At 43.5% G+C, this 27235-nt stretch overlaps 1 long non-coding RNA gene across 3 annotated transcripts in view; it reads left to right on the forward strand.

Annotated features, from left to right (window-relative positions):
• LOC103666322 overlaps positions 1-27235 on the forward strand; it is a 457349-nt gene that overhangs the window by 34484 nt on the left and 395630 nt on the right. The window contains exons 2-3 of one of the 3 annotated variants that reach the window (XR_005835895.1): positions 6864-6983; positions 8202-8890. This is a non-coding gene — a long non-coding RNA (uncharacterized LOC103666322). Of the gene's footprint in view, positions 1-5869; positions 6984-8201; positions 8891-27235 lie in introns of those variants that run through there. The other 2 variants (XR_005835900.1, XR_005835898.1) reach the window with 2 other exon arrangements.

The raw sequence follows: 27235 nt of genomic DNA on the forward strand, positions 1-27235 counted from the left end.
GGGTAAGCAGAGAAAGAGCTTACTACCGAAAATGAAATTAAGGAAATCTCCAGAAAGTAGAGAAAAAAGACAAGGAAATGGAGAACAGGAAAGGATAAGAAAATTACGGGCACCTGGGTGGCTCAGTGGGTTAAGCATCTGCCTTCGGCTCAGGTTGTGGTCCCAGGGTCCTGAGATTGAGTCGCATATCGGGCTCCTTGCTCAGCGGGAGCCTACTTCCCTCTCTGCCTGCCTCCCCCCCTGCTCTCTCACTGTCTCTCTCTCTCTCTCTCTCTGACAAATAAGCAAATAAAACCTTAAAAAAAAAAAAAAAAAGAAAGAAAATTAGAAAGACCACTCTAGGATGTCCAGTATATAAACAATAGGAGTTCCAGAAAGAGACAAACACAGGAAACAGAGGTAATAAATCATCAATTATTTTTTTTAAAGTCCAAAAAAGTGATTTTTGTTTCTGTAGGAGCATGGTGGCAGTTTAGTTCTGAATTGTCTCCTAGAAAACTCAGGCAGCTACAAGGAAAACAACAGCAACCTACAAGATACATTTTCAGTGAAAGTGGGAAATGGAGAAGGCCTGCAGACTCCAGGTTATCAACAAAGCTCCCCAGTCAGAGGTGGCAGGAAGCCTGTATGGAAAGTCATGGCGCTTTTATGTAATCGTAGTATAAACATAGTATACAGTATCAGGGAAGGTTTGTCTAGGAGTCGTCCACATGCAGGTGCTGCTTGAAGTCATGGGACATTAAAGCCAGCTTACATCAGTGGTGTTATAACATGCTTACAGATCACCAGGGGATCTCATTACAGTCTCCTCGAGCCAGGACCTGAGGCTCTGCATTTCCTATAGGCCCCTGGGGAATGCTGATGCTGTCTGTCCATGGACCCTCGGACTGTCCAGATCCACAGAGCACACTTTGAGCAGCGTTCTCAGCCCTGGCTGTACTTTCTAATCACCCAGAGAGCTTTAAAAAGTCCTGTTGCCCAGGCCTCATCCCAGAGGAGTCCATCACATCTCTGGGGACCCAGGCATCAGTGGTCAACTGCGGCTCTAAAGGCAGAATCTGGGAATTAGGTGTCAAACTAGATGTGCTGGGGGCCACAAAGGTACCTTAAAGTGGGGAGCAAGCCAGGTGCAGTGGAGGGGATCTAGCAGTCCCCCAGACAGTGGCCACGTGGAAATGTGGCCCAGTTGCTAGCAACTATTCCAGGCATTTGGGTGCAATGCTGATGGGAGAACAACGCATTTTTTAAAAAGGATTAATTAATTAATTAATTAATTAAGAGCACAAACTGGGGGAAAGGCAGAGGGAGAGAGAGAGAGAGAATCTCAAGCACACTCTGGGCCGAGCGCAGAGCCAGACATGGAGCTCGATTCCACAACCCCGAGATCATGACCTGAGCTGAAACCAAGAGTTGTACACTCAACAGACTGGGCCACCTAGGCACCCCCAAAACAATGCATTTCTATGCAGTGCCACCCAATCCAGATTGTTCTGTGACACTGAGCAGGACAGCACTGGGCAGACTGGGAAAACCTGCTGGCTGGCTTGGGAGCAACCACTGATCAAGATGAGAGCTCAGAAGTGTGCAGGGAGGGGTTTGTGTCATCCTAATGCTGAGGGTTGCAAGGTACAGTGGGTCCAAGGATGCCTAACACCTGCAGTGCTAGGATAGCTCTGTACCATGAAGAACAATGAGGACTTGTCCTGACAAAGTGGCAAATGCCCTACCAGAGGAAAGAGGCACAGTAGGACTTGGGGAAGACAGTCTGAAAAACTAAGAAAAAGCAAAATACAAACCCTAACTGATGAGATAATCCAGAAGGTTTCGGCACTTTATTTCCTAGGATACAACTATGTGTATCCCTCCACATCTATCTATCTATCTATCTATCTATCTATCTATCTACCTACCTATCCTCGCTGTGGTATCTATCAACATACACAGAAAACTTATTTTTCTGATAAAGAAGTATTTGAGATGATGGAAAAATATGAATGGTTAAACTGTATTATCAAAAAACTTTTTTTCAGTTTGACATTGACTATATTACACATTTTAAAGTTCTGTTTTCAGATTAGGCCATACAAGACTCCCCAAGCATCTTCACCCAGGCAATCTATTCTGTACTTTCATGATAATATCTTTTATCCATTTATTAGTCTGTATAACATACACCTTAGTACATTCCTTTTGGGACTGTCAGCATAGTGGCCCATAAATCATCCCAACTTTCTACTTTTACTTTTCATTCATATAATTCTCTACTCTTGTTAAAGTCTTAAAAAATGCCCAATGATAGACAATGAAAAGAATTATTTTTCCCAACCTGCCTCAGTAGGCTATATGTTAGGAGAGGTTTTATGGACTTGTACTGCAAAGATATAACTTTGTATTACACAGAAGGAATACAGGAGAAATATTGCTGATTAAAAGGCATCATACTGGATAGTGACCATGTGCATCGAGGAAGAAAAGTGGAAGTAGGATTGAATTTTAAGTATAAGATTCTGTAATGGGAGATTCTGAATGCCCACTGGCCATTCATTCCTGGAGTGGAATGCATACTAGCACCACACCTATTCATGTTTGATTTAAGTCTTTACATGCTCACAGTTTTGTGAGTGGTAAAATGAAGAGGAATCTATAATGCAGTGTGTGTGACCAAGGACATCATCTAAAATCATCTTCTTCACTCCCACGTCAGCTGTCCAGTACCTAAGCTCTGCGAGGCAAGGACCGGTGGGGTGGGTTCAGCAGTCAGAGCAGACCTGGCACTCAGCAGGCTGTGTTAGTCGGCAAGGGCTGCTGCACAGAGCACCCCACACTGGGTGCGTTAAACAACAGAAATTGATCATCGCACATGTCCTGGAGGCCGGAAGTGTGAGATCAAGGTGTTGGCAGGGCCAGGCTCCCTCTGAGGGCTCTAGGGAAGAGTCTGTTCTAGGCCTCTTTCCTAGCATCTGGTAGTTCCTTGGCTTGTGGCAAAGCTCCAGTCTTCCCATGGTGTTCTCCCTGTGTGTGAGTCTGTCTCCAAATATCCCTTTTATAAATATACCAGTCATATTGGATTAGCCTCCCCCACCCCTCATACAGCCTCATCCTCCCTTAACTAATTACATCTGAAATGGACCTATTTCCAAATAGAGTCACATTCTGAGGTCCTGGGGGTCAGGATTTCAACATATGAATTCTGGGGAGACACAGTCCAACCCATAACACGGACATGGAATGCATATGTACTAAAATGAATGAAGAAATGAGATTGGGAAAGGGCTGGCCTGGGGACCATTCTCCTTCCAAGTGGTCAGGACACTGCATGTGTCTGATGACAGCTGTCCCAGGAGCCAGTGTTCTGTAGAACATAGGAGTCAGTGATTGTAACTTGATTCTTTATAGACCTGAGGGTGATTCCTTGAGTGACATGAATGGTGACAGTACATACACGGCCAGGGGCTTAATAACACATAAAGTATAAATGTATAAAGAATTTAAGGAAGACTCTCCAGTTACAGCTAGTGAGCGGCTTTGGATGTGACCTGTTGGTTCCTGAGCTGAACCTGCAAATTTGGATGCTGGGCACAGTGCTGCCCAAGGTCTGAAAACACCCACGTGAAAGCCTAAGTTCCGGAAATTGCCCCAGGCCTTACGTATGCTCTCTGCTTTGGGTCCCCTAGACTTTCCTCTCATTTGGCTTTTAGCATTGCTCCGAGTATCTGTTCTCGGCTGACCTCTTTTGTCTTCTTAGTCATCCTATATTTATCCATCCCTGACTTGCCACTTACTTACATCACAGGACTTAAACTCATTGCAGAATTCTTAGACATTTTGCATGTAATGTCTCAAAAGTTCTTTCACAGAGAGGAACTTTCTGTTGTGTTTATAGAAACTTTGACACCTGCATACCTATTGTGCTCACTGCTTTTGTTCCTCATCACTATGGCACAAATCTGTACGATGCTGGAAGTTCTGGAGTTGCAGAAAAATAAGCACCACGAAAGGAAGGAGTCATGTCTGAATTTTTGTTTTCCAGCTGTATTCTCAGTTCCTGAATAGCACCTGGTACATATTTGTTGTCTTACTGAGATTCCTTTCCTGCTGGGAACCTAAGTGCTAATCGCTTCAGCCTTCAGCTGAATGATTGAAAATAACTGATGTGGACATTGTGGGAGGCATTTTATGGACCTCTGTACTTTAGGCTGTGGGCTGCGAGCTGCTGGGAAAATGCTCCTCCATCATTTAAAATAAGTGTTCCCATATACTGTTTTCTGTGTCTGTAAATAAACACCCTCACTTTCGAGACAACCATGTGTCTACTGAGAGCCAGCTTCACATTCAGGTAGGATTTTCTTTAAAACACTTCAAATATGGGTTCTTCCCATGTGAAACTGATACTAAAAAATTACCAACTTACCCAAAGTCACCTGGCCAGGGAGTGGCAGAAACAGGACTCAAACCAGACTTTCTGACTCCAAGCTCAGTGTTCTCCCCAGGAAAATATTCAAGTGACTGTTTTTCTTTTTTTTCTTTTTCTTTTTATGGAATATTTACTTTTATTTATTTATTTATTTTAAAATATTTTTTTATTATATTATGTTAGTCACCATACAGTTCATCCCTGGTTTTTGATGTAAAGTTCCATGATTCATTAGTTGCGTATACCACCCAGTGCACCATGCAATACGTGCCCTCCTTACTACCCATCACCAGCCTATCCCATTCCCCCACCCCCCACCCCTCCGAAGCTCTCAGTTTGTTTCTCAGAGTCCATAGTTTTTCTTAAGAAACAAAAAAGGGAAAGAGGAAATGCACAAATTTTATTACAATTCATAGATCTAAAACTGGGAGCAATCACCCCCCCCTATTGGTGGGGAAACTGAAGCCCAGAGCCTCCCTCAAAGGGTCACAATATCTAATAGAAATAGAATGCCAGCCTCAATGCCAGCCCTAGTGGTAATTTTAAATTTTCCAGCAGTGTCATTAAAAAATGCAATGTGATAAAAAAAACAGAGAAATAACTTTAATAATATATGCAACTGATCCAGTACATCAAAAATAAAATCATTTCGGCACATGATAAATAAACAAGTTACTAATGGGTATTTCACATTCTCTTTTTCATTCCAAATCTTCCATATCTTGTGTGGATTTTATACTTACTGCACCTCTCAATTCAGGCTAGCCATGTTTCAAGTACTCAGTAGCTGCATGTGGCCAGTGGCTACCCTCATGGACGGCACAGCTCAAGGACAGCGTGCAAGCCCTAATGTACTTCTCAGCAAATACACATTGCCTCCTCGACTTACATGCTATTGGAATTTATAAAATAATAATTATAATGAGCTGGTGCTTATTTTGAATTACCGTAGGTGGAAGAAGGCAGGAGTAGCAACCAGCTGGGAAGTATATTTCATTTGTGGAAGATGTTTTAAATTATAACTCTTGTCCAAGTAATGCAAATTAGTAATGAAAACTAGATTATAAATTCCACAGCAGGGCATAATATTGAACATATTTGTGTTCTGAAGATAAAGGTGACTAATACACTTTTGATGTAATGCTTCTAGGATTTCTGATTCTCATTCTTTGAGTTATTTTCAATTATGGTAACATTCCATTAAAACTTATTCCCTTCTGGCACCCCCTCCACCCACCCAAGGAGCAGCACATGGGCTCTCATAACATCACGGTAGGGGAGCTGCCCTCCTTCTCCCACTTAAATCTGTTCAAATGCTACCAGGTCAGTCTTTCCTAAAATATGCTCAATAGAACAACAATTCTGTGGGATGTGGTTAATTATTCTGCAGGGAAAAAGAGTTTCTGTGTCCAAATGAGTTTGGGCAATACTGGGCTAATCATATCAGTTATGGTGGGATTTGGCTGCATGTGACAAAGTCGACTCACAGTTTTAACCAAGCAGGAATTAATTTCTTCTCACATTACAAAAGATCCACAGTCTAAGGCTGCTGCAGTGACTTCACACTCTCCCCAGCATCCCAGACTGTCTTCTTCCTCTCTTGTCTTCAGCTTGTACTTTTAATCCTCATGCTTATTGCCTCCTACATGCAAGATGGCTTCCCCAAATGTTTTAGGCTCAAAGAAGAAAGGAGGAATGGAGTGAAGGAGGGATAGAGGGGTGAAAGGAAAGGGGTTAGGAAGGGTGGAGGGAAGGGGGGATGGCAAGAGGAAAGATGCCTTCATCAGGAAAGCTAACACTTTCCCCAAAGTCTCTAGGAGCCCCCCCTTAGGTTTTGTTAGCTGGAATGATAACCCAAGGCTACCTGCAGCTTCAGGAAAGATGGATATTTTAACAGAGCACATTATGGTGGTAAACTAAATCACCCTTCTCTTCCTAAGAATGAAGGAGGAAATGGAATCTTGAATGTTCAGTATGTGCCACATGGAGTCCAAAGTTTTCTTAGAGACCTTTTTTTTACGTTTTGCTTTGTGCATGTCAAATGGGGGAAATACTAATCTCCTTTTTTCCCCCCTTAAAATCTTCATTTTTTTTTCATGGTGGAACTCGAAGAACTATTGTTCTGGAAAATATCCTTTGGGACAGTTATACTGATGTGTAATCATGAGAAAACCACATGTCATAAAAAAGAGACGAAGGAGGGGTTTGTGGAAGACCCTCGTATATGGTGAATCCTGATGTCGCCCTTGTCTTCTTTCTCCCTTGTCTTCTTTCTCCCTTGTCCATTGTTCACCTCTCTTGTAGTTGAGGCTGGTCTTCCCTCTCTTTGGGCAATTAGCCATGCATGCACATGTCCTAGGCGCTTCCAAGGAGAGTTTTTGCTTTCTTGATGAAGGGGATAGAGGATGTGCACGCTAATCTCTTCCCTCTACCTCTGTCTCGAACACAGATACCATGCCTTGAATGACAGCGACCATGTGGCCCAAACCAGTGCGAGTCCCCGGGAATTCCAGAACCGGCCGCCCTTCGGTGAACGCCAACCAGGCCGATGGCGGTGACGGGAGAAACAGTAAGTCTCCATCAGCCCAGGTAGCAAGCCTCCCGCTCCAGGTGCGTCCAGGAACCAGCAGGTGGTGGTACCTGGGCGCATCCCCCTCAGCTCCCGGCAGCCTCAGCGGTGGGGCGGGCGCGCTTCATCTCCCAGCAGCCTCAGCGGTGGGGCGGGCCTGCCTCGCCTCATCTCCCAGCAGCCTCAGCTCCTGCAGGCTCCGTCATTGCTTCGGAGCAGCTTGCGCTTCAGAAGGCGGCGCTGCTCTCGGGCTTCATTGCCGTTCCCCGCCCTCACGGCAACCCCGTCGCCAGGGGGAGCCGCGTCCGCCGACGCCCCTGGACGCGGGGGAAGCACTGCGGGGAGATGGGCCCGGAAGGAGGGGACTCTGGGTAGCCGCAGCCCTCCAACCTGGCGCTCCCCCCTGAGGGGCGGAGCGCTGCAGTCTCACGTGGTGCGCCCCAACTTTCCAGACCTGCATCCGAGAGAGGAGGCTGTAAATACCTAGCTTTGGAGACACTCACAGAACTGGCTTTTCCGGGCGCCACTGCCGCCCCGAGCCGCTGCCCGTGGCGTGGTGGCTGTGGAGGGGCGTCGCCTGAGGGCAGGCTGCTGGTTTCACTTCCGTGTGCGGGTGGCTGGATGCACTCCGGGAACAGGCTGGCGGGCGCTGGCTTGCTTTCTTGTTTTAAAACCTGCATCTAGAGCTTTCCGTGACTGAAAGCTTGCGTCCGCGCAGGAATGGGCTGTGGAATTTGTGCAGGTGTAACTTGCTTTGTAGCCCACGTTCCGGGGAGGGCTCATTGCACCTGCGGAGCCCCTGAGCGCAACGTTAGCCTCCGCTGGGAGTCTGGGTTCCTGTTAGGCCTTCTCATGCTCTGGACAGCCCGGAGACCTACCCTGAAGCCCGTTCCTTTCTCAAGGGTGGACTCTCCCCAGCTGCTGCCTGCAATCTTGCCCCAAGCCGAGTGCCCCATTTGGAATGGCAATACTGCTGTTTGACTCCAAGCGCGTCTCTGGCTTGGGATCTCTAGCTGTCTCAGCCATTGATTGAAGGATTGGATGGCCTTTGATCTGTCCTATCATCGTTCTCTCACGTGGACTCTGCCATGCACCTTCGGATGTCCAGATTTGTGCTGGTGGTTGTTCTGGTACACGGAGAGCCAGTTTCTAAGCCCAAGACTCAGTCTTTTTTTTTTTTTTTTAAAGATTTTATTTATTTATTTATTTATTTGACAGAGACAGCCAGCGAGAGAGGGAACACAAGCAGGGGGAGTGGGAGAGGAAGAAGCAGGCTCCCAGCCGAGAAGCCCGATGTGGGGCTCGATCCCAGAACGCCGGGATCATGCCCTGAGCCGAAGGCAGACGCTTAACGACTGCACCACCCAGGCGTCCCCCAAGACTCAGTCTTGACCTTACTTTTTCCGTCAAGGTTCCAGCACGACCACGCATTTCTCGCAATTCTCTCACTGTTTACTGGGAAGGCATGGGATGGTCAGCCGCGGAGATGGCGCTCAGTAATTCTTCCCTCTTGATAGTCACATCTTGCGCAGTTTTCTCCACTTTGCTGAGGACTGACCAGTACAGTATTATGACTCATTGATAGACTATTATGGAAGTGATGGGGTCTTGTTACTTTGGAGGATAGGTCATAGGAGGCATTGCCCCTGTGCCTTGCTCTCTCTTGGATCACTCGCTCTGGAGAAGACAGTTGTCCTGTGCCATGAACACAGTTGCAGTCTCATGAAGACCTCTTTGTGGTGAAGAACCGAGGCCTCCTGACAACAGCTATCACCAAATGCTAGCTCTGTCCACACCCTGCCTTGAAACTGGATCTTCCTCACCCCCATCAAGCCTTTAGATGACCACAGGCCCAGCGGACATCTTGATGGCAACCTCACGGGAAACCCTGTGCCAGAACTACCCAGGTAGGCTGTTCCCAAATCCCTGGTCTATAGAAAGTGTGATACATAATGGTCATTATTGCTTTACAATAAGTTTTCATGCAGTTTGTTAGAGAGCAACAGGAAGCTAATACCTAAGTTCCTGCAAAGCCACCCGCCCTTTTGCTGGGCTATGATGATGTTTGTGCTATGAAAGTGCTCCTATAATATTTCCCATCTGGGACCTGAATAAGTACTTCTCAGTACTTCTTGAGTACTTAAGTACTTTTCAGTACTTACTAATTTGAAAACATCACGGTGGTGTGAGAACTCAAAGAAAAAAGGCAAACTAATATTGTAAGATGGAGTTGATATAAAAAATGTAGTCAAATTTAAAAAATTGGGAAAGTTAGCTCTAGGAAGTATCAAGGAGCAAAACGTTTTCCCCACTGACTTTATCTGAGACTCTGGAGGGGTGCAACGGGCTGCTGTTTTGGGGAGCAGTCATGGAGACTGCAGGAATTGAGTATTCTGTCTCATTCATTCTGCTGTGTACTTTTGAAGGTGAGATTTGTTTCCTTTATACTTGGCAATGATATACTACTAAAGCCCTTCCCGGGAACCAAAATGCAGAGATACAGGTGTTAGGTGAGAAATTTTATGTTTTCATCTGCTACAGTGAAAGATTTGCTATATATATGTATATATATGAGGCAGGTTGAGTGGCCAAGCATCTGGTCTGGCTCCATGGGGCCCTGGGCATGTTACTAACCTGCAACTGTGCGCACCTTTGTGAGGTGGGAGATAGAAGGTAATTGTGGCGGTTCAGTGAGATACATCATTGCTGCCTTCTCCATTCTGTTCTAATTTTGTCCTGATTGTGATATATTGATTGCACTGAATTAAGTAATTGCATTATTAAACCCGACTGTGGTTGTAAGGGACAGGTCAAATAGCACATGGTGTGTTGCAAGTAGAAATGGAGCCTGATGAACCTCAAATGATATTTAAGCTAATCCAATCACAATGTCTTAGCTGGCAGATTCACTTAATATGATTAAAACAAAATGGGGTCATTTACTACACCAATGTTACTGTAAATTTTTACCTTGTACAGCTAGTAATATAGTGAATTGTTCCTTGGGCAGACAAGAGGAAAGTGAAATGTTATCTTCCCTATTATCCCTGAAATGAGAAAGTATAGAAACAGTGTGTTGCCCCAAAGGATTTTACACACACACACACACACGATTTTGAAAATGCAATGCTTCCATATGTTGACTTACGATTTAATAATGAACATCTCTAAGGTTCATCTTGTTATTTATTTATTTTTTAAAGATTTTATTTATTTATTTGACAGAGATAGAGACAGCCAGTGAGAGAGGGAACACAAGCAGGGGGAGTGGGAGAGGAAGAAGCAGGCTCATAGCGGAGGAGCCTGATGTGGGGCTCGATCCCAGAACGCCGGGATCACGCCCTGAGCCGAAGGCAGACGCTTAATGACTGAGCCACCCAGGCGCCCCCATCTTGTTAATTTTTGAAGATGTCGAACAAAAATGGTGTTAAAATCAACTGGACACTTAACAGAATGATGGATGTTGGACACCAGAAGCACATGGACATAGCTCTCTCATTGTCTCATTGGCTTAAAACCATACCAAGAAACAAAAAGAAAATCTTCCTCACTTCCAACTTTTACTCTGAAAATTAGGTTTAGTTTACAAGCTGGTTTGTCCGATTACTTAGAATTGTCTGATAGAGGGGCGCCTGGGTGGCTCATTAGGTTAAGTGACTGCCTTTGGCTCAGGTCATGACCCCAGGGTCCTGGGATAGAGCCCCACGTCGGGCTCCCTGCTCTGTGGAGAGTCTGCTTATCCCCGTTCCTCTGCTCATGTTCTGTCTCTCGCTCACTCTCTTTCAAATAAATAAAGTCTTAAAAAAAAAATGGTCTGACAGAAATCAGCAAGAGAAGCCCTTCTGAAGTCCTGCTCAGCTGTGTCCCAGGGGACCCGGCCTCACTCCCAGTGTCCTTCTGTTTGGACCCCTGCAGATACAGGTTTTAATAGGGATGCTAAAGATGTTTGCAGAAGCACCCGGGCAGCTGAAGACTGCAGGCAGCTTCACTGGTGTCCTTTAACGGAAAGCACAGCGGCCTTTGCTTTGGGAATACATTTACATAAGAGTAAAGACTTGAAGGGAGAGGAGCAAGGCGGTGTGCTCCCGAGGGTTTTGATCCCCTCAGGCATCCTGCAGCCCTTTAATGATGAATTCTTTGCTTACCTCCCGTGGCGCTGACTCCAGTCTGCAGATGGGGAATAAGGTAATAGACTGTACTCTGCTCATCCTTCCCACTCCTCCCCACACCTGGGCCTCACCTGGGTACCTGCCTACTTGCAGGGGGAGCTGGTTCCTGGTGTAAAGAGCAGAGAGGAGGAGAGGAGGTCTTTGTTCTCTGAACTGATCTAATTTTGTTTAATTGTTCTAGTTTTGGCTCAGGGAGAGCAGGACTGTTCCCTTTGGTCCAGTAGCAAACCTTGGAATGCAGGAGGTTTGGATTTATATGCTAACTTATGGTCGGCATGCTAGTGGAAGATACAGAAGATTCAGTGGCCACCAATTTTCTGTGACTCACTCTTTGGTTATGGAAAGCTTCCTTGTGCTTCCTAGGAGCATGAGAAGGCCAGGCTGTCACTGTGATGAGAGAACATGTGACGTGTCCCCGTCCCTCCCCTCCCCCACCCTCCAGTGGCTCATTGCAGGGCAGTCATCAGTGACAGGAGGATACTGGAGAACCGAGTTTAAAGTCTTTTAAACAGTGACCTCTGCCTTGCAAGAAGCCTTTGACATGTACAGTTCATTCAGTTTCTTAGTTGTTGAGGAAGAGTTTACCACATTAATATGTGTGGGTGTATATATCTGTGTGTACGTGTATCCAAATTTGCACGTGTGTGTTTAAAAATTAAACTGAGAGATGTTAAAAATTTTAAGGGTTTATTTGAGTAAAATGAGGTGTAGCCAAGCTGGAAATAGTTAGGAGAGCTCCACTGACAGGTGCTCAGGGAGAGACTTTTATAAAGAAAAAGCTGAAGCAAAGCAAGGAAATTATTGATTGGCTACTGCTTCAAGCCTACTTGGCTGTTTGTGATTGGTTGTTCTTAGGTTTTGATATTGTAACTTTGAGGTATTTGCAGGCTGAGATTTTGTTTTGCTTACTCAGACTGCTAGGCCATCTGAGCCAACTCCGTCTAATGGCTTCCTTGTTTAATTTAACAGTGTGCCTGTGTGTGTATGTGTGTGTGCGTGCATGCATGTGTGTATACTTGTGTGACTGCATGCATGTACGTAGCTGTGCAGCACGCATGTAGATGCACATACGTGGTGTGTATACATGTATGTGCATATACATGTACGTGAATGCATCTGTGTTTTTGTGTTTATGTTTAGTCACAACACATAACCTGTGGTAACCTCTCTTGTACTTTGGTTTTTGTTTCTTTTCCCACTGTTGCTTTTCACTGTAATGTTTGTATGTAATCAGAAAGGATTTTGAGTCTCCAAATACTAGATTGCAGCTTCACAGTTAATGGGTCAGGAGGAGCATACTGATTCTGGAAGAGAGAGGTTATTTAAACCTAACTCCATAGAATAGGAGTAGCAGTCCTGGGAGCATTCATGTCCCTGCTCTAGATGGGAGGTGTCTGTTGCCTGGAGACCAGGGAGTAGGGCTCAGCTAACAGAAGATGTCCAGGGCTCCTGGGAAGGGCAGCGGGAGAAACCTGTCCAGGGCTCCTGGGAAGGGCAGCGGCCCCCAGCGTGGAGGTGCTCCTGGGCCCATGTGTCTCCAGGCCCTTGGATCTCAGATTGGTATTGAGGCTGTGGGAACAACAGCATATTGGTGCATCGAACAAAACATAACTGCTCCACACCACCACAGTCTGTGTGGCCTGTAAATAAACACCAACTAATGCTTTAAGATATTTTTTCTTTTTCCTTTGTTTCCCCTCATTTCCTTTCCTTTCTTCTTTCCCTTTCTTTCTCGCCTCGTGCTCTCTCTCTCCTTTCCTCTCTCTCTCCCTTCCTCCTTCTACCTCTGTCGTTCTTTCTCTTCCTACGTCCTTTAAAAAATAATCAAATTGTTATAAATCCCAGTTTCTTCTAGGCAACCCTCACGCCATCAGGTGAAAATGTGGTATAGTATTTACCTCAATACATAACAATGTTTTTCCTACAGACGTAACATTTACTTCTTAAGCTTTTCTTCTATTTATTCCCATACTTTTTTTTCAATTTCTTACTAAGTCTTTCTTTTAAACATAAAAGCGTAATATTCTCTCTACTTCTGCTTAGTATCATCTGAACCAAGTAGGCTCTGAACTACGTATCTGGCTGGGATGGAGTTATGGAAACGCAGCAGAGGCTGATTTGAGTGCCTTAAGGAATTACAATCCACTGAGGTCAATTTATTGGGGTTGGTTGTGTGTATGAGTCATATTACAGGCTGGTAAAGATGAGAATAAAAGCCTCCACATTTCTTGGATGCTTCGTACACCAGGCTTGCTCTGCTTGCACCTTCACACTTCATTCTTAGCCCCCATGATGTCCTTATTGAGCTTCTCTCCATGTCATTCTGAGCCCGCCTTGATGTCCTTACTAAGGTTCTCTCCATTCACTGAACCTCCGAGAAGTTAAGAGACTTCGTCCACGCCACACAGTAACCAGGAAGCTGAGATTCTAACCTAGGCAGCTTCCCTCCTATCTGAATCTCAAATGTGTAGTAATCAGACAGGTATTAAAGAAAATGTGTAGCAACAAAACACCAGAGAGCATGAATCAAAAGGTAGCATCTAAAGGTGAGCTTGTAATCAGGATCGCAGACCTTCCCCGTGGCTGATTTAATTAAATGCTGGTTCTGGATAGATGGGAAGGGGAGGGGAGGTTGTTAGAAATGAACATTGAATCAGGTGGGGCTGCCCTCTGTGTCTGAAGAGCCCTTCAGGCCCTGTCAATTCCTGTTGGGCTAAAGTTGGGATCTGTGGCTCGAAGTCGAACTCTGCACCCTTTGCAGACCCTGAAGGCTTCTTTCTTTCCTCCCATGCTATGATCCCAACCTGGTAACACAGAGTTGAGAAGAGGAAAAACATAGGTAACTCACACTTGAGTGAAAGATATGCAGTCGGGTATCTAGATGGCCTGTTCATTTGATTACCAGTGCTTCACCTCTCCACCATCGGGGTAAAAGTCTTGCAATATACTGCAGGGTAAAGTCAGGGTTATAATTATTCATGATCAGCACCTTTCTTTTGAGAGTCCAGGCTTAGAACATTTTGCAGGTATACTTTCCCTACTCTTCCCCAGCATGTGTCACCTGCCTGATTTGGCAAGCTCCTCAGCTGTTCTATCTGCATTAACTGCTAAACCGGGAGGCTAGGAAGCAGGGCTCCTGTGTTCTCTCTCACATCCCAGGACTGCTCACTTGCTTTAGTTCCAGCAGTGGCCTCAGGTGAGTTAATGCAGGGCACCCCAGACTCCCCAGTGTGTTAACTTCAAAATGACCCAAAACTGCTGGCATGCTGTTCTTAGGCTGTTCCACAGTCTAGTGGATTTCATGATTAGAAAATAATTTCATTCTCTGAAGCATCTTAAATACGGTGCTACACTGGGAGAACATTGTTTCAGTTGCTGCTGCCTCCCAGCTGAGATTTAAGAAAACAAAAGAAACAATTTCACATGATAATATTAGCAAATGCCTCTTCTATAAGCCCTGTCTTCACGCCCTTTGAATTGCATTATCTCCTCTCCGTATTGTTGACTTACTTGCATAAAGAATTTTGCTGTACAAAGCTGGGAAAATTATTTCACACTTGCTTTGATCAGAAATCTGTTGAGGTGGTTAAATCGTTCAGGATATTCAAATGTGGTTAGCTTTGCTAAGAGAAGGGAAAGACAATCAAATTGTTAGCATAAATCAGGAGGCGTGAGTGCTATCTTGAATATTTTCAGATGGATTTAAAAGGTAGTTTAAATTTAAGAAGGTCAGAGATGCCAGGAATCTAAAGCATGCCCCCTGTTCATTATTTCAACGTCATGTCTCATACGCGTCATCTGATATCTAGATTCTTAAAGCCAAAATGAGGTCACCATGACAACCATCTGTGCCATTAATTCATTGTTATGAGTTAATGTGGATTAGGATCTTGGCTAAATTACGAATGTTTGGTCTTTGTTTTTACCTGACGACCATTTGGTAGCTGTTTGCATTACTTCCAGTTTCTGAATTTTAGCAGCTAATGTTGCCTTTTTTTCTCTTCCTTCCGGAAAGGAGTAATCACTTTATAATAGAATTTGTAATTTTAGTTAATAGGAGTTGGCTCATGACTTCGCAGGGGGTGAGGTGCGGTAGTGTATTTATTTAATAATAATAATAATAATATAATAAATTTGGGGGGAATACCTTGCCGCTTTGAGGATTTTATTTACTGTTTATATGAAGTAATGGCCCATTGACGTATGGTATTGTGGAAACTTGCAAAACTGAGAGATTAGTTTCCGGTAGGCCCCTTGTAAATTGTGGCTGGAGGAGCAAAAATGACCTAACATTCATGAAAAATATGTGGCTTCATCCAATTATAGTCACTTACCAATAACAACAGAAGTTGCCTGAAGCATGGTTATATAACTAATTTGATATGGGAAGTTGAGTTGCCAAGCAGCCTGGCGAAGTTGTAGAGGCCTACAAGGGGCAATAATGGTGCTGCTGCAGAAGCAAGTCCAGGAGTCTGGCCAGCTGGAGGAGTTTGCTGGGCAGGCTGTGGGTTGAAACCAGTAAGAAAAAAATATGATAAATTATGAAACTTTAGCAGATGTAAATATGTATTAATAGTTTTTATTAGTTGCAGTATTGCTCAGTCTAGTTATGTCAACTGTAAATAAGAGTAAAGGAGAAACAAAGTTGAGTTTAGGAATCAGAGTCTGGATGTGATGAACACCGAAGAGGAAAGTAGACTGTTTGGGTGGAGGAAAAGGACCCATAGATGAGAAAATGTAGGATAGAACCAGTTGATCTCTGTATAGTGGTGGGGGAGGGACGAGGGGGAATAAATGGCTTCATGGCCATTATCCTAGGGTAGAGAAAGTGCTGGAAAGATGGGCTAGTGGGAATTATTTTGGGCTTTGAATTCAGACAGACTTGAGTAATGCTGGCTTTGACTTTGTTATGGCAGCCCTAGGAAGCTGATGTAGGGTGTGTATAAAATAGTGTGATGATAAATCACCGGCAGAGGAAGTCGTTTTGAATCCCAGCTGCTATAGCTGGGAGCAGTGGTGTTTATAAATGAGACGTAGAAAATAGTCATGGAGGACAGAGCTTGGAAGAAAGGGTGGGAAATCTTCCAGATTATTCAGAGGCCTGAGCATTTCTTCTTCTGCTTAAAACTTTTTAGTTATAGCAAAATCTTCCCAGTTCATGCATAGAAAAGCAGAGGGGGCTTCCTGCCGTCTCTGCGCGCTGTAGCTGCTCCGTATTCTAAGCTTCCTGTGTAGTATGGATTGACGCAGCAAAAGCAAGGGGAGTAGATGAAGAATTGCCAACCTGTTACTTGGTTTCGGCAGAAACACTGAAAAGCTTGATCACTGAACATACTGCATCGCGCGAAGTGAAAACATTGTGTATTTGACAACAGTTTTTGACAGCAGAAAGTAGCCAGCTTGGCTTCGACCAGGGGTGGGTAAACTTTTACTGTAAAGGGCCAGATAGTAAATATTTTCAGCTTTGTGAGCCATACAGTCTGTTGTAAGGTTTCAACTCTGCTGTTGTAGTATGAAAGCAGCTACAGACAACATCTAAACAGATGAATGTGGCTGTGTTCCTGTAACGCTTCATGTATGGACAGTGAAGTTCCAGTTTCATTTAATTTTAATGGGCCTTGATGTTTTATGGTTCTTTTGATTTTGTTCAGCCATTTGAAAAATGTAAAAGCATTTTTAAAATTTATTTATTTTTGGTAAAAACCATTTTTAGCTTTTGGACCATACCAAAACAGGTAGTTAACAGGATGTTACTGTGGGCTGTAGTTGGCCAACCCCTGGCAATAAGGACAATGCTGGGAGAAGCAGGATAGTAAAAGACAGAGCGGGTCTGACTCGAAATCAAATCAGGCATACTTGCCTAGGCATTTGGAGCTGTGGTTTTCTTCTCTCTTTTTGTCATTGATGGGATGGACAGCTAACACTACGTGTATAGAGTAGTTAATTCCAGTTCATCATATATTTCCTAGCATGCATTTCGCTGGTTTTAGTTTATCCCCCCAACCTAATTATTATTTTTGTTGTTTATAATTTAAGCCCAAGGTTAAGAGGATGGTGGTAGTTCTAAAGATATTCCTCAACTGGTCAAACCATGTCTTAAAAGGTCTTTACTCCAGGACTATTTTCTACATGATCTACCCGTCTTTGTGGTCCCTAGCTGGTTTTCCTCCTGAGTGCTCAGCTAGGCCACATTTCCTTGTTTCCCTGGCATGTGGGGTGGCCCTGTGCCAGAGTTCTGCCCAGGGGAATATGGCTGAAGTGACACATGTCACCTGCAGTCCTAGCTCCAAATAGCCTCATGTGCAATGCTCCATGTCCCCTTTTTCCCTTGGTGTATCTGGAAGGCGAGTTCTTTATAGCCCCAGAATTTGGAAGATTCACAAGAAAGAACAAGGAGAGGTGCACAGCACCGCTGTCAGAGCAGAAACTTGTGCATTGGAATGTTGTGCGGGCAACAGAGAAATATTTATTGTGCTGAACCAGAAGGACTGTTTGTGACAACAGTTATCCTACCCTGACGAATACATGTTCAGCTTATGGAGATAGGAGATACTTGACAAAATGGTGCCTGTATAGAAACCATTCCTATTTTAGTGACCATTCACTCACACTTGGTCTTGTATGTGTCTGGTCATCCAAAATCGTTCCCCTACTCCAGACCTCTGGCTGGTTCCTCATGGTCGCTTTCTGGGACCTCCCTGAGCCAGCTCATCTAGTGGTCTGTGCCCCAGTCCTCATCTGCTAGTTGATCATCTCTCTTCTGTATGGGTTCTGTCTTTGAGAGCCATTCATGGTGCTAAGATGAATTTTCTGTCCAGTTTTCCTTGCATCTTTTACTTTTTTTAAATAATTTTTTATTATGTTAGTCACCATACAGTACATCCCAAGTTTTTCATGTAAAGTTCCGTGATTCATAACTTGTGTATAACACCCAGTGCACCATGCAATACGTGCCCTCTTTAATACCCATCACCGGCCTATCCTGATGCCCCACCCCTCTCCCCTTTAAAGCCCTCAGTTTGTTTCCCAGAGTCCATAGTCTCTCATGGTTCATTCCCCCTTCTTTTTACCCCCCCTTCTTCCCTTTCTTCTCCTACTGATCTTCCTTACTTGCATCTTTTTAAACGTTCAAGTTAATGGATGACTAATAGCACAGAAAATACATTTAAAGGATGTAAAAATGGATGGTGGGTGCATGTTTCATGAGCTAAAGGGGACGATGAGGGCAGGTGAGGAATGTGAGCCGGTTTAAGAATGAGGTCATAATGTCCACTGAGGACAGCTCCACATTAGCTGGAGCTTAAGAGGGCAGACTGGCTGTGATGGGTCATGAATTAATTTGGGACCTATATACATGTTATGGTTTGGTAGTTTTTAAGGCTATTGTACATATTAGTAAAATACATTAATGATCATACAGATTGTATATATATTCTATAATATGTATTATATATTATTATCAAATGTAATGAATGTTACATAAAATATAGACAAAATTATACTATATAAGGTATATAATTCTGTTCTATATTATATAATGTGTATTATAGAATATGTATAAATGTAGATGATTAACATATCTTATAGTAAAATGAATAGAATTCTGTAACTGTTATATGCAATATAGTTATTAAAATTATAAAATTTTAACAAACACAAAGATATATATTTTATAGATGATGTATAATTTGTATATAAATGTATGACTACATGTTACATAATTATATGTAATATTTCATAATATAGGTGTATATATATTATAATTTCATAATATATACGCATATACACATACACATGATTATTGCATCTATTCTGAAGCAGGAGCTGAGTTTTGCTTTGTTTTTTCTCAAGATGTAGCACTTTGTTTTTCCAGATGCCAGTTGATTTACTTCCTGATGTGAGGAACACAAGATTATGGGTAATCTTCTTGCGTGTCAGATCATGTGATTGCAGAGCGGATAAGCATTTGTCTCACTATATGCACCTGACACTCAGCACAAAGCATTCAGAGTCCCTGCTACCAAAAGCAGCCCCAAGGGTCTTCTAATGCAATAATCCAGTTGCACACTCCCACATGTATGGGTTTGCACATGCATGCATAGTAGTGCTGGGATCCATTTGTCAGAATACATAGAGCCTGCTGTGAGAGAGGGCACAGGTGCAGTTTCCATGAGTGGAAACTCTTGTAGGGCAGCACACATAACTAATTCTAGCATTGCTTCCTGTCCTGGGTGTTCTCTACCAGACTTGCCTTTCCTACTGCTTTTTCCATGTCAGCATGGAAATGCCGTCCTTCTCATAGTGAGGGCCCTGAAGCCTTCTGTCTGTCTTTCCCTCCAGTCTACCCCAATCCATCAGGAGATCCTTTTAACTCTGCCTGTGAGAATTGTGAGGAAGAGATGTCTGAAGTAGAACTGACTGGTCTGTTTATCAGTGGTGGAAGACAGCTGAAAAAGAAAGAAGTGCTTCTAGGGAGAAGAAAATCTTGGTTGGTTGGTAAAGATTAGGTTAGAAAATTCTGTGCGGGTCCCTAGGTTGTGTAGCTCTCCTTGACAGAATCTTGCCTCTTGTAGGGGCTGGCTGGGGGTGGTGGTGCAGCATAGAACTCTTTTAGGTGGCTTGGAGGGAAGGGAGGAGCTGGGTGCTGCCAGCTCTGTGAAGACACCTTTTGGAGGACATAGAGGCCTTTTTGTTGAATGCAAAAATAACACAACTTCTGAATAATATTCCATTGTATATCTATACCACATCTTATCTATTCATTCATCAGTCAGTGGGCACTCGGGCTGCTTGATAGCAGCTTGATAGCTAATTTGGCTATCAAAAACAATGAAATCTTGCCATTTGTAACAACATGGGTGGATCTCAAGGGTATAATGCTAAGCGAAATAAGTCAGTCAGAGAAAGAAAAATACCATATTATTTCAATTATATGTGGAATTTAAGAAACAAACGAACAGAGACAACTAAGAAACAGACTCTTAATTACAGAGAACACACTGATGGTGACCAGGTGGGGGGATGGGTGAAACAGGTGATGGGAGTGAAGGAGGGCACTTGTCATGCTGAGCACTGGGTGTTGTATGGAAGTGTTGAATCACTATATTGTACACCTGAAACGAATGTCACATTGTATATTAACTAACTGGAGTTAAAATGAAAACATAATAAAAAAAATAACACAACATCATGGACAGGGGCTGTGGACTGCTTCTGGATAATGGAAATGCATGGGGATTATGCTAAAAGGCAGATTTTGATCCTGTAGTTCTGGGTGGGGCTGAGAGCCTGCATTTCTAGGAAGTTCTCAGGTAATGCTGATGCTGGTGGTCTTCACAGACTCTATTTTCAGTGGCCTGGAACTATACTTTCATATTTTCTTTACCTGGTAAAACTTCAATCCCTTTGCTTTAATCCACCTATAATGGCCCACCTGTGCATTTTTTTTTTTTTTATTTGTTTGACATAGAGAGAGTACAAGCAGGGGGAGCAGCAGAGGGAGAGGGAGAAGCTGAGCAGGGAGCCCAATGTGGGACTCAGTCCCAGGACCCTGAGATCATGACCTGAGCCGAAGGCACAGACACTTAACCGACTGAGGCAGGCACCCCGACCTGTGCGTCTTAATCTGTTTCCTGTATTTGATTTTAGGTAAACTGTAACCATTTTTGCCTTTTGGGTGTTAGATCCATAGGGTAGGGATCTTTCCCCCCTTAGAACCACTTATTCTTAGAATCCTCTGAAAGACATTTAAAAAGGTGGCACAGCATAAGATTTTTTAGGTGTGTTGAACAGTTTCTCCCAAAAAAGAAAACATAAATTCTCTTAGAACAAAAATAATGTAGCAAAATCTGTTTTATACCTTTTAAATCATGAATTAAAAAAAATGAGGTGAAATTCACATAAAATAAAACTAATCATTTTATTTATCTATTTTAAAAATTTTTGTTTATTTGAGAGAGAGAGAGAGAGACAGAGATAGTGACAGAGATAGCGAGAGAGAGCACAAGCAGGGAGGAGAGGGAGAAGCAGGCTCCCAGCTGAGCAGGGAGCCCGACATGGGGCTCGATCCCAGGAGCCTGGGATCACGACCTGAGCAAAAGGGAGATGCTTAACTGACTGAGCCACCCAGGAGCCCCAAAACTAATCATTTTATTTTATTTATTTATTTTTTTAAGATTTTTTATTTATTTATGTGACAGAGAGACAGCCAGCGAGAGAGGGAACACAGCAGGGGAGTGGGAGAGGAAGAAGCAGGCTCCCAGCGGAGGAGCCCGATGTGGGACTCGATCCCGGAACGCCGGGAACACGCCCTGAGCCGAAGGCAGCCGCTTAATGACTGCGCTACCCAGGCGCCCCAAAACTAATCATTTTAAAGTGAACAGTGGCATTTGGTATAATCACAAGGTTGTACCACCATCTTCTTCATCTAGTTCCAAAACATTTTCATCGCTCCAAAATTGAATACTGTGGCTCTACGTTTCCCCCTCGCTTCAGCTCTGGCAACTACCAGTCTACTTTCTGTCTCTGGATTTGCGTCTTCTGGGTCTTTCACGTAAATGGAACCACACAATATTTATCCTTGTGTGTCTGGCTTCTCTCCCTGAGCATAGATGTTCATCCACACTGCAGCACGTATCAGTATTTCGCTCATTTCTGTGGCTGGATAATATTCTGTATATATACACACTGCAATTTGTATTGGGTGTATTTATAATTTGTATGAGTATCCAGTCATCCTTTACTAGACATTGGGTTGTTTCCACCTTTTGGCTATTGTGAATAGTGGTGCTGTCGACATCTGTGTAAACCCTGCATGTTTGTTTGTATAGTTAATGGAGTGATTTTTTTTTGAAAGATACAAGACGATTTTGAAGTTAGTGATTTGAGGAGATTCCTCAAAGGTTTGCCACTTTAATATTCAAATTCAAAAATGAAGCAAAATTATTTTCTAAAGCTGACTTTAGGTATTCTAAATTGCTACAAATGATAAATGATCTACTGTGACAGAAACTCTTCAACTGTTTATTCAGGAATCCTGGGGTTTCTAGGAACAAAGGGAACTGTGAACACAGCCATGTGTAGTGTCAGGTTACAGGGGATCAAGAGTGATTTCTTCTCAGGATCTCTTTGAAGATGGACCGGACTTCAGAGACACACCTCTGTGCCCCAGAGTGGAGCTGGCTACCTTCCTGCTAAGGGTAGAGTTTGAAATTTCTCCCTATTATCCTAAAGCTATTAGAAGTCAGAATCACATGGAAGGTCAGCCTATTGAAATGGGACATAAATACACATTCATCATTTCTGGGACCCAGAGGGCTTCTGTACTTTTCTGGAAGTTAGCTGGAAAGAGAAGTGTGTGTGTGTGTGTGTGTGTGTGTGTGTGTGTGTGTTGCTGTCATACTGTTTTTCTCCAAACCACAGGGCTTATCTGCTGTAAGAGCTCATCAGAGCATACAGAAGCTGAAGTCTGAAAGGATGAGCATGCCGGCTGCCGATCACTCCAGGCTGAAAGCCGAGATGATTTCTCCATGGGCAGCTGCACAGTGTCTCTTCCCATCTGTCTTGGAATTGGCCCCAGTGGCAGGGCTTGTTGGGCTGGGCTGGCAGGACAGTAAGTGCCCCTCAGCTGTGGTGGTGACAGGCGATGCTCTGGGGGGAGGGGGGCAGATGCCAGACTCCTGCCTAGGATGTGCTGAGACTGGTCCAAAATGGCTTGTCAGCAAATGGCACAGGAAGTGATCTGGGGGAGATGTAACATGGAGCCCAAATGAGTCGGAGAACCAGGGAACTTGACCCTGGTGGAACAGGAGGCTGAGCTTGGAGATGGAGCTCCTGCACCAGAAGCTGGCTCTTCTGCATTGCTCCTGCATTTTCCTTGGTGGGAGGCTCTTGGAAAGGAGCTGGGCTGCTGAAGCATCCAGGGCATGGGAAATGCTATCTCCTCATGCCACAGAAGCCTTCAGGTGAGATTTAGCTAAAAGGGAAGGTTGACTGTGCATCTGGGGGAAAAAGCCACATCAAGATATTTGTGTACCATATAAACCAGTGCATGTCTCCAGTCTAGAGAGACCTGGGGAAGCCATGTAAAGCCAGGTGAATTTTGAGGGAAGCATTCTTGATTTTGTAACTTGGGTTCACCATACCTCTCTAATGGAAAGCATTGAAGTCAGGAATGATGGTTATGATAAAAATCAGGGATAATTTGAGTTCCCACTGATGCTAGGAAAGGTTACATTATATGTGGTAAGGTATACATTATACATAGTTGACTCTCTTAATTTCAAGGTTGCCTGCCTAAACATAACCTCCTCCTTCATCAGACATGGTCCTTCTCCTTTGGAGGACTTCTTCATTTCTTGCACCCTTAATGTATTCATGGCTGTCTTTTGTATTGCCTCGTGGTATTCCTTGTTCTTTTTAACTTTACCTTGTTATACCAGCAAGACACTGTGGGCTTCTCGGTGTAAATCTGAAATTGTCACCAATCGTCACTAGCATTTTTCATTTATCTTATGGCTAAACTCTAAATATGTGGACATCTTTTCTGGAAGGCCATGAACCGTGCAACAAGGATGGATAAACCCTGACTGGCTTGGCTACTCACTCTGTAAGGTGGTGGAGGAGGGGGAACTGGATCCAATAGAAGGAACGTGAGGACAGAGACAACTCCAAATATTAAAAACAAACCCACCAAAAACACTTTTAAAACTGTGGGAGTAAGGGGTCCAACTATGGAAAGCCTAGCTGGAATTTCTCAAAGACTTACAACTTTTTTTTTTTTTTAAGATTTTATTTATTTATTTGACAGAGAGAGAGAGACAGCCAGCGAGAGAGGGAACACAAGCAGGGGGAGTGGGAGAGGAAGAAGCAGGCTCCCAGTGAAGGAGTCTGATGTGGGGCTCGATCCCAGGACTCTGGGATCACGCCCTGAGCCGAAGGCAGACGCTTAACGAATGAGCCACCCAGGTGCCCCAGACTTACAACTTTTATAAGGGTGGGATTTTATCAAGGTGGGAAGTGAAGCCACTGCCCAAACTCCAATAATCCAAGCAATAAAATTGATCTGAAATAAGGAAAACAACCAAAGTATGTGTTTGTGTATGTGTATACATGTATATATACACACACAACACACACATGTACTTTGTAATACATATATACATATATATATACAAAAGAATAATAAATGTCTTCACATTTGAGTGCAGTAACTAGTACAACCAATTTTTCAGTGCATTGTGCTAGAGTAGAATGCTTGACACCCCTAATCCTTCCAAATATTTACAGTTAATATTACAGTTGTAATTTTTCTTGACTGTATTTCAAAAAAAGTGTAAATTCACTCAGCCCAGCTTATATAGTAATAATTACATGTCAGAAATAAAAACAGGATTTTAAAGTAACTTTGTCATTGGAAAGCTTTGCTTTGCTTTAGTGGCAAATTTCAGCCTGCGCATTTCATAGTGTTTTTTGTCTTCAGTGCTGTTGACCGGGACTAGCTACTTCTGCTAGGCAGTGGAGAAATGGCTCTCCTGTCTCAGATTTACAGTGTAATTTGCTCAACAGTCCTTTAAGCCTGTGGGGGCAGGGAGAGATTTCAACGGTGTTGAAAACTTCAGGCTCCTACTTTTTACTTTTAGCTGAAGTTGGAAACATTTCAGAGTAAGGAGAGATACAGATGCATGACAAATTCTGCGGCGATATGAAGACCCATGTTGTAGTCTCTGTCTTCAAGGAGCTTGAGATCAAGTTGAGGCATTTGCTACAGAAATACATGAACAAGACATCTGAGAATTAGAAGCAGTGAATTAACGGAGTAGCTTTTAAGCATCAGAAAATTGTTTCGGGCAGGGCAGGTGATCCTCCAGGCTGGATGGCATTGGAAAGAAGCTGCAGTTTGAAACGTTGCAGATTTTGCAAGACAGGCAAGACTAGGTAGGGCACTGCAGGCAGAGAGCAGCAGGAAAAGTGTGGGATGACTGTCTTCCCATCCAACGTTTCAAAGATTGGCGATATTTATAGATTCCAAGAACTTGCTAAAACCTCTTTAGTATCAAAGGAATTCTAGGTGTATCCTGTCATGTTTTGACATTTTTCCTCCAACTATGCTCTGGTTGTTGTCACGTGAGCTTGTATTGTCATGGAAACACCTGTTGATAACACACACTCCAGAATACAGCTATCCTAAAAATGCGTAGTTTCAGATCCATAGTTGTTGTAAGGGGTGTGGTCCTTTCCGTTTGGATATCAATTGGCTATTTTCATTAATCTGCTGATTTGTCCTGCTGAATCCTCCCTCAGTGCATAGACCAAGAACTGAGGGAAAAAAATCATGAATGTTTTTCTTAGAAAGTGTCATTATTTGAGTGAGCTTAGTAACCACATTAGACTCTTCACAGCAACATTCATCTGTTGCTTTGTTCAGTTAGCTAGTAGGTATTTTCTGGAGTGTTCCGTGTGAACTCCATTTTATGGGGTTACAGAGCTGTGGCCTGAGGGCACTTCCGTTGTGGTCAGGAAGACGGATGGTAGCCATAACACAAGTCATCTAGTGCTGCTTGGAGGTAAAAAGAGCAGAGAGCTGAAAAGGAGAGAATCTCGGGGAGGTGGGTGCCAAAGGTCTCCTCAGAGGACCGAGCATTGAACTGACCCCTTGAAGGATTTTAGGAGGTGAAAAAGAGTCAAGAATTTCAAGTCCAGGGTCGCCTGGGTGGCACAGCGGTTAAGCATCTGCCTTCGGCTCAGGACGTGATCCTGGCGTTACGGGATCGAGCCCCACATCAGGCTCCTCTGCTATGAGCCTGCTTCTTCCTCTCCCACTCCCCCTGCTTGTGTTTCCTCTCTTGCTGGCTGTCTCTATCTTTGTCGAATAAATAAATAAAATCTTAAAAAAAAAAAAAGAATTTCAAGTCCAGGAGTAGCTTGGACAAAGGCTCAGTGCAGTGGAAATGCAAAGAGGGATTTGGAGTAAAAAGGGGTGGAGTGGCAGAACCAAAGCAGCCGTTTGTGGGAGACCCTTATGCATGAGGCTGAGACTTGGTGGCAGAACTAACCTTGTCAACACCTTGATCTTGGACTCCTGACCTCCAGAAATGGGAAAGAGTAAATTTCTGTGTGTGTGTGTAAGACATTTAGTTTGTGCTACTTTGTTACAGCAGTCCTGGGAAACTAATACAATGGCAGTGGAGGTGTTGTGCACATAGTTTTAAGATGAAGAATAATATGGTGGCATTGTTGATAAATATTATCCAGAATGTGATTCCTTTGTAAGAGAACTAAGCATTTTTCCTGATTTGTGTTTTTTCCAACTGTTATTTTTTTTGTCTATCTCTGTATTAGCTAATGACTATGAAGTTTTTTCATGTTATTTTGCTTTAAATTTCACCTAGAATTTTCTTCCAGGGTTAGTTTTTGTTGGCTTCAAATTTTATAGACAGGGAAGGAGAAGCACAATTAGGAAGCACCTTGAAAAAATTGACCAGGCAGGAAGATTCCTTAATTGTTTAAAAAGAAATCAGATTTTTTTTTTAAAGTAAGCTGTACGCCCGATGTGGGTCTTGAACTCACAACCCTGAGATCAGGAGTTACATGCTCTACCAACAGAGCCAGCCAGGCACTCCTGAAATCAAATTTTGATAGTATTCAAGAATGCAGCTGTAAAAAAAAAAAAAAAAATCTTACCATTTGCAATGGGCATGGATGAAACTAGAGGGTATTATGCTAAGTGAAATAAGTCAGTCAGAGAAAGACAGTTATCATATGATCTCACTGATATGTGGAATTTGAGAAACAAGGCAGAGTATCATAGGGGAAGAGAGGGAAAAAAGGAAACAAGAAGAAACCAGAGAGGGAGACAAACCATAAGAGACTCTTAATCTCAGGAAACAAACTGAATGATGCTGGAATGGAGGCGGGGTGGGACGGATGGGGTGGCTGGGTGATGGACATTGGGCAGGGTATGTGTTGTGGTGAGCACTGCGTATTGTGTAAGACTGGTAAATCACAGACCTGTACCCCTGAAACAAATAATACAGTATATGTTAATAATAATAAAAAATAAAAAATCAGGAGGAGAAAGGATAT

The sequence above is a fragment of the Ursus maritimus genome (genome assembly GCF_017311325.1).
Source record: "Ursus maritimus isolate PB19 chromosome X unlocalized genomic scaffold, ASM1731132v1 scaffold_X1, whole genome shotgun sequence".
Taxonomy (NCBI): Eukaryota; Metazoa; Chordata; class Mammalia; order Carnivora; family Ursidae; genus Ursus; species Ursus maritimus.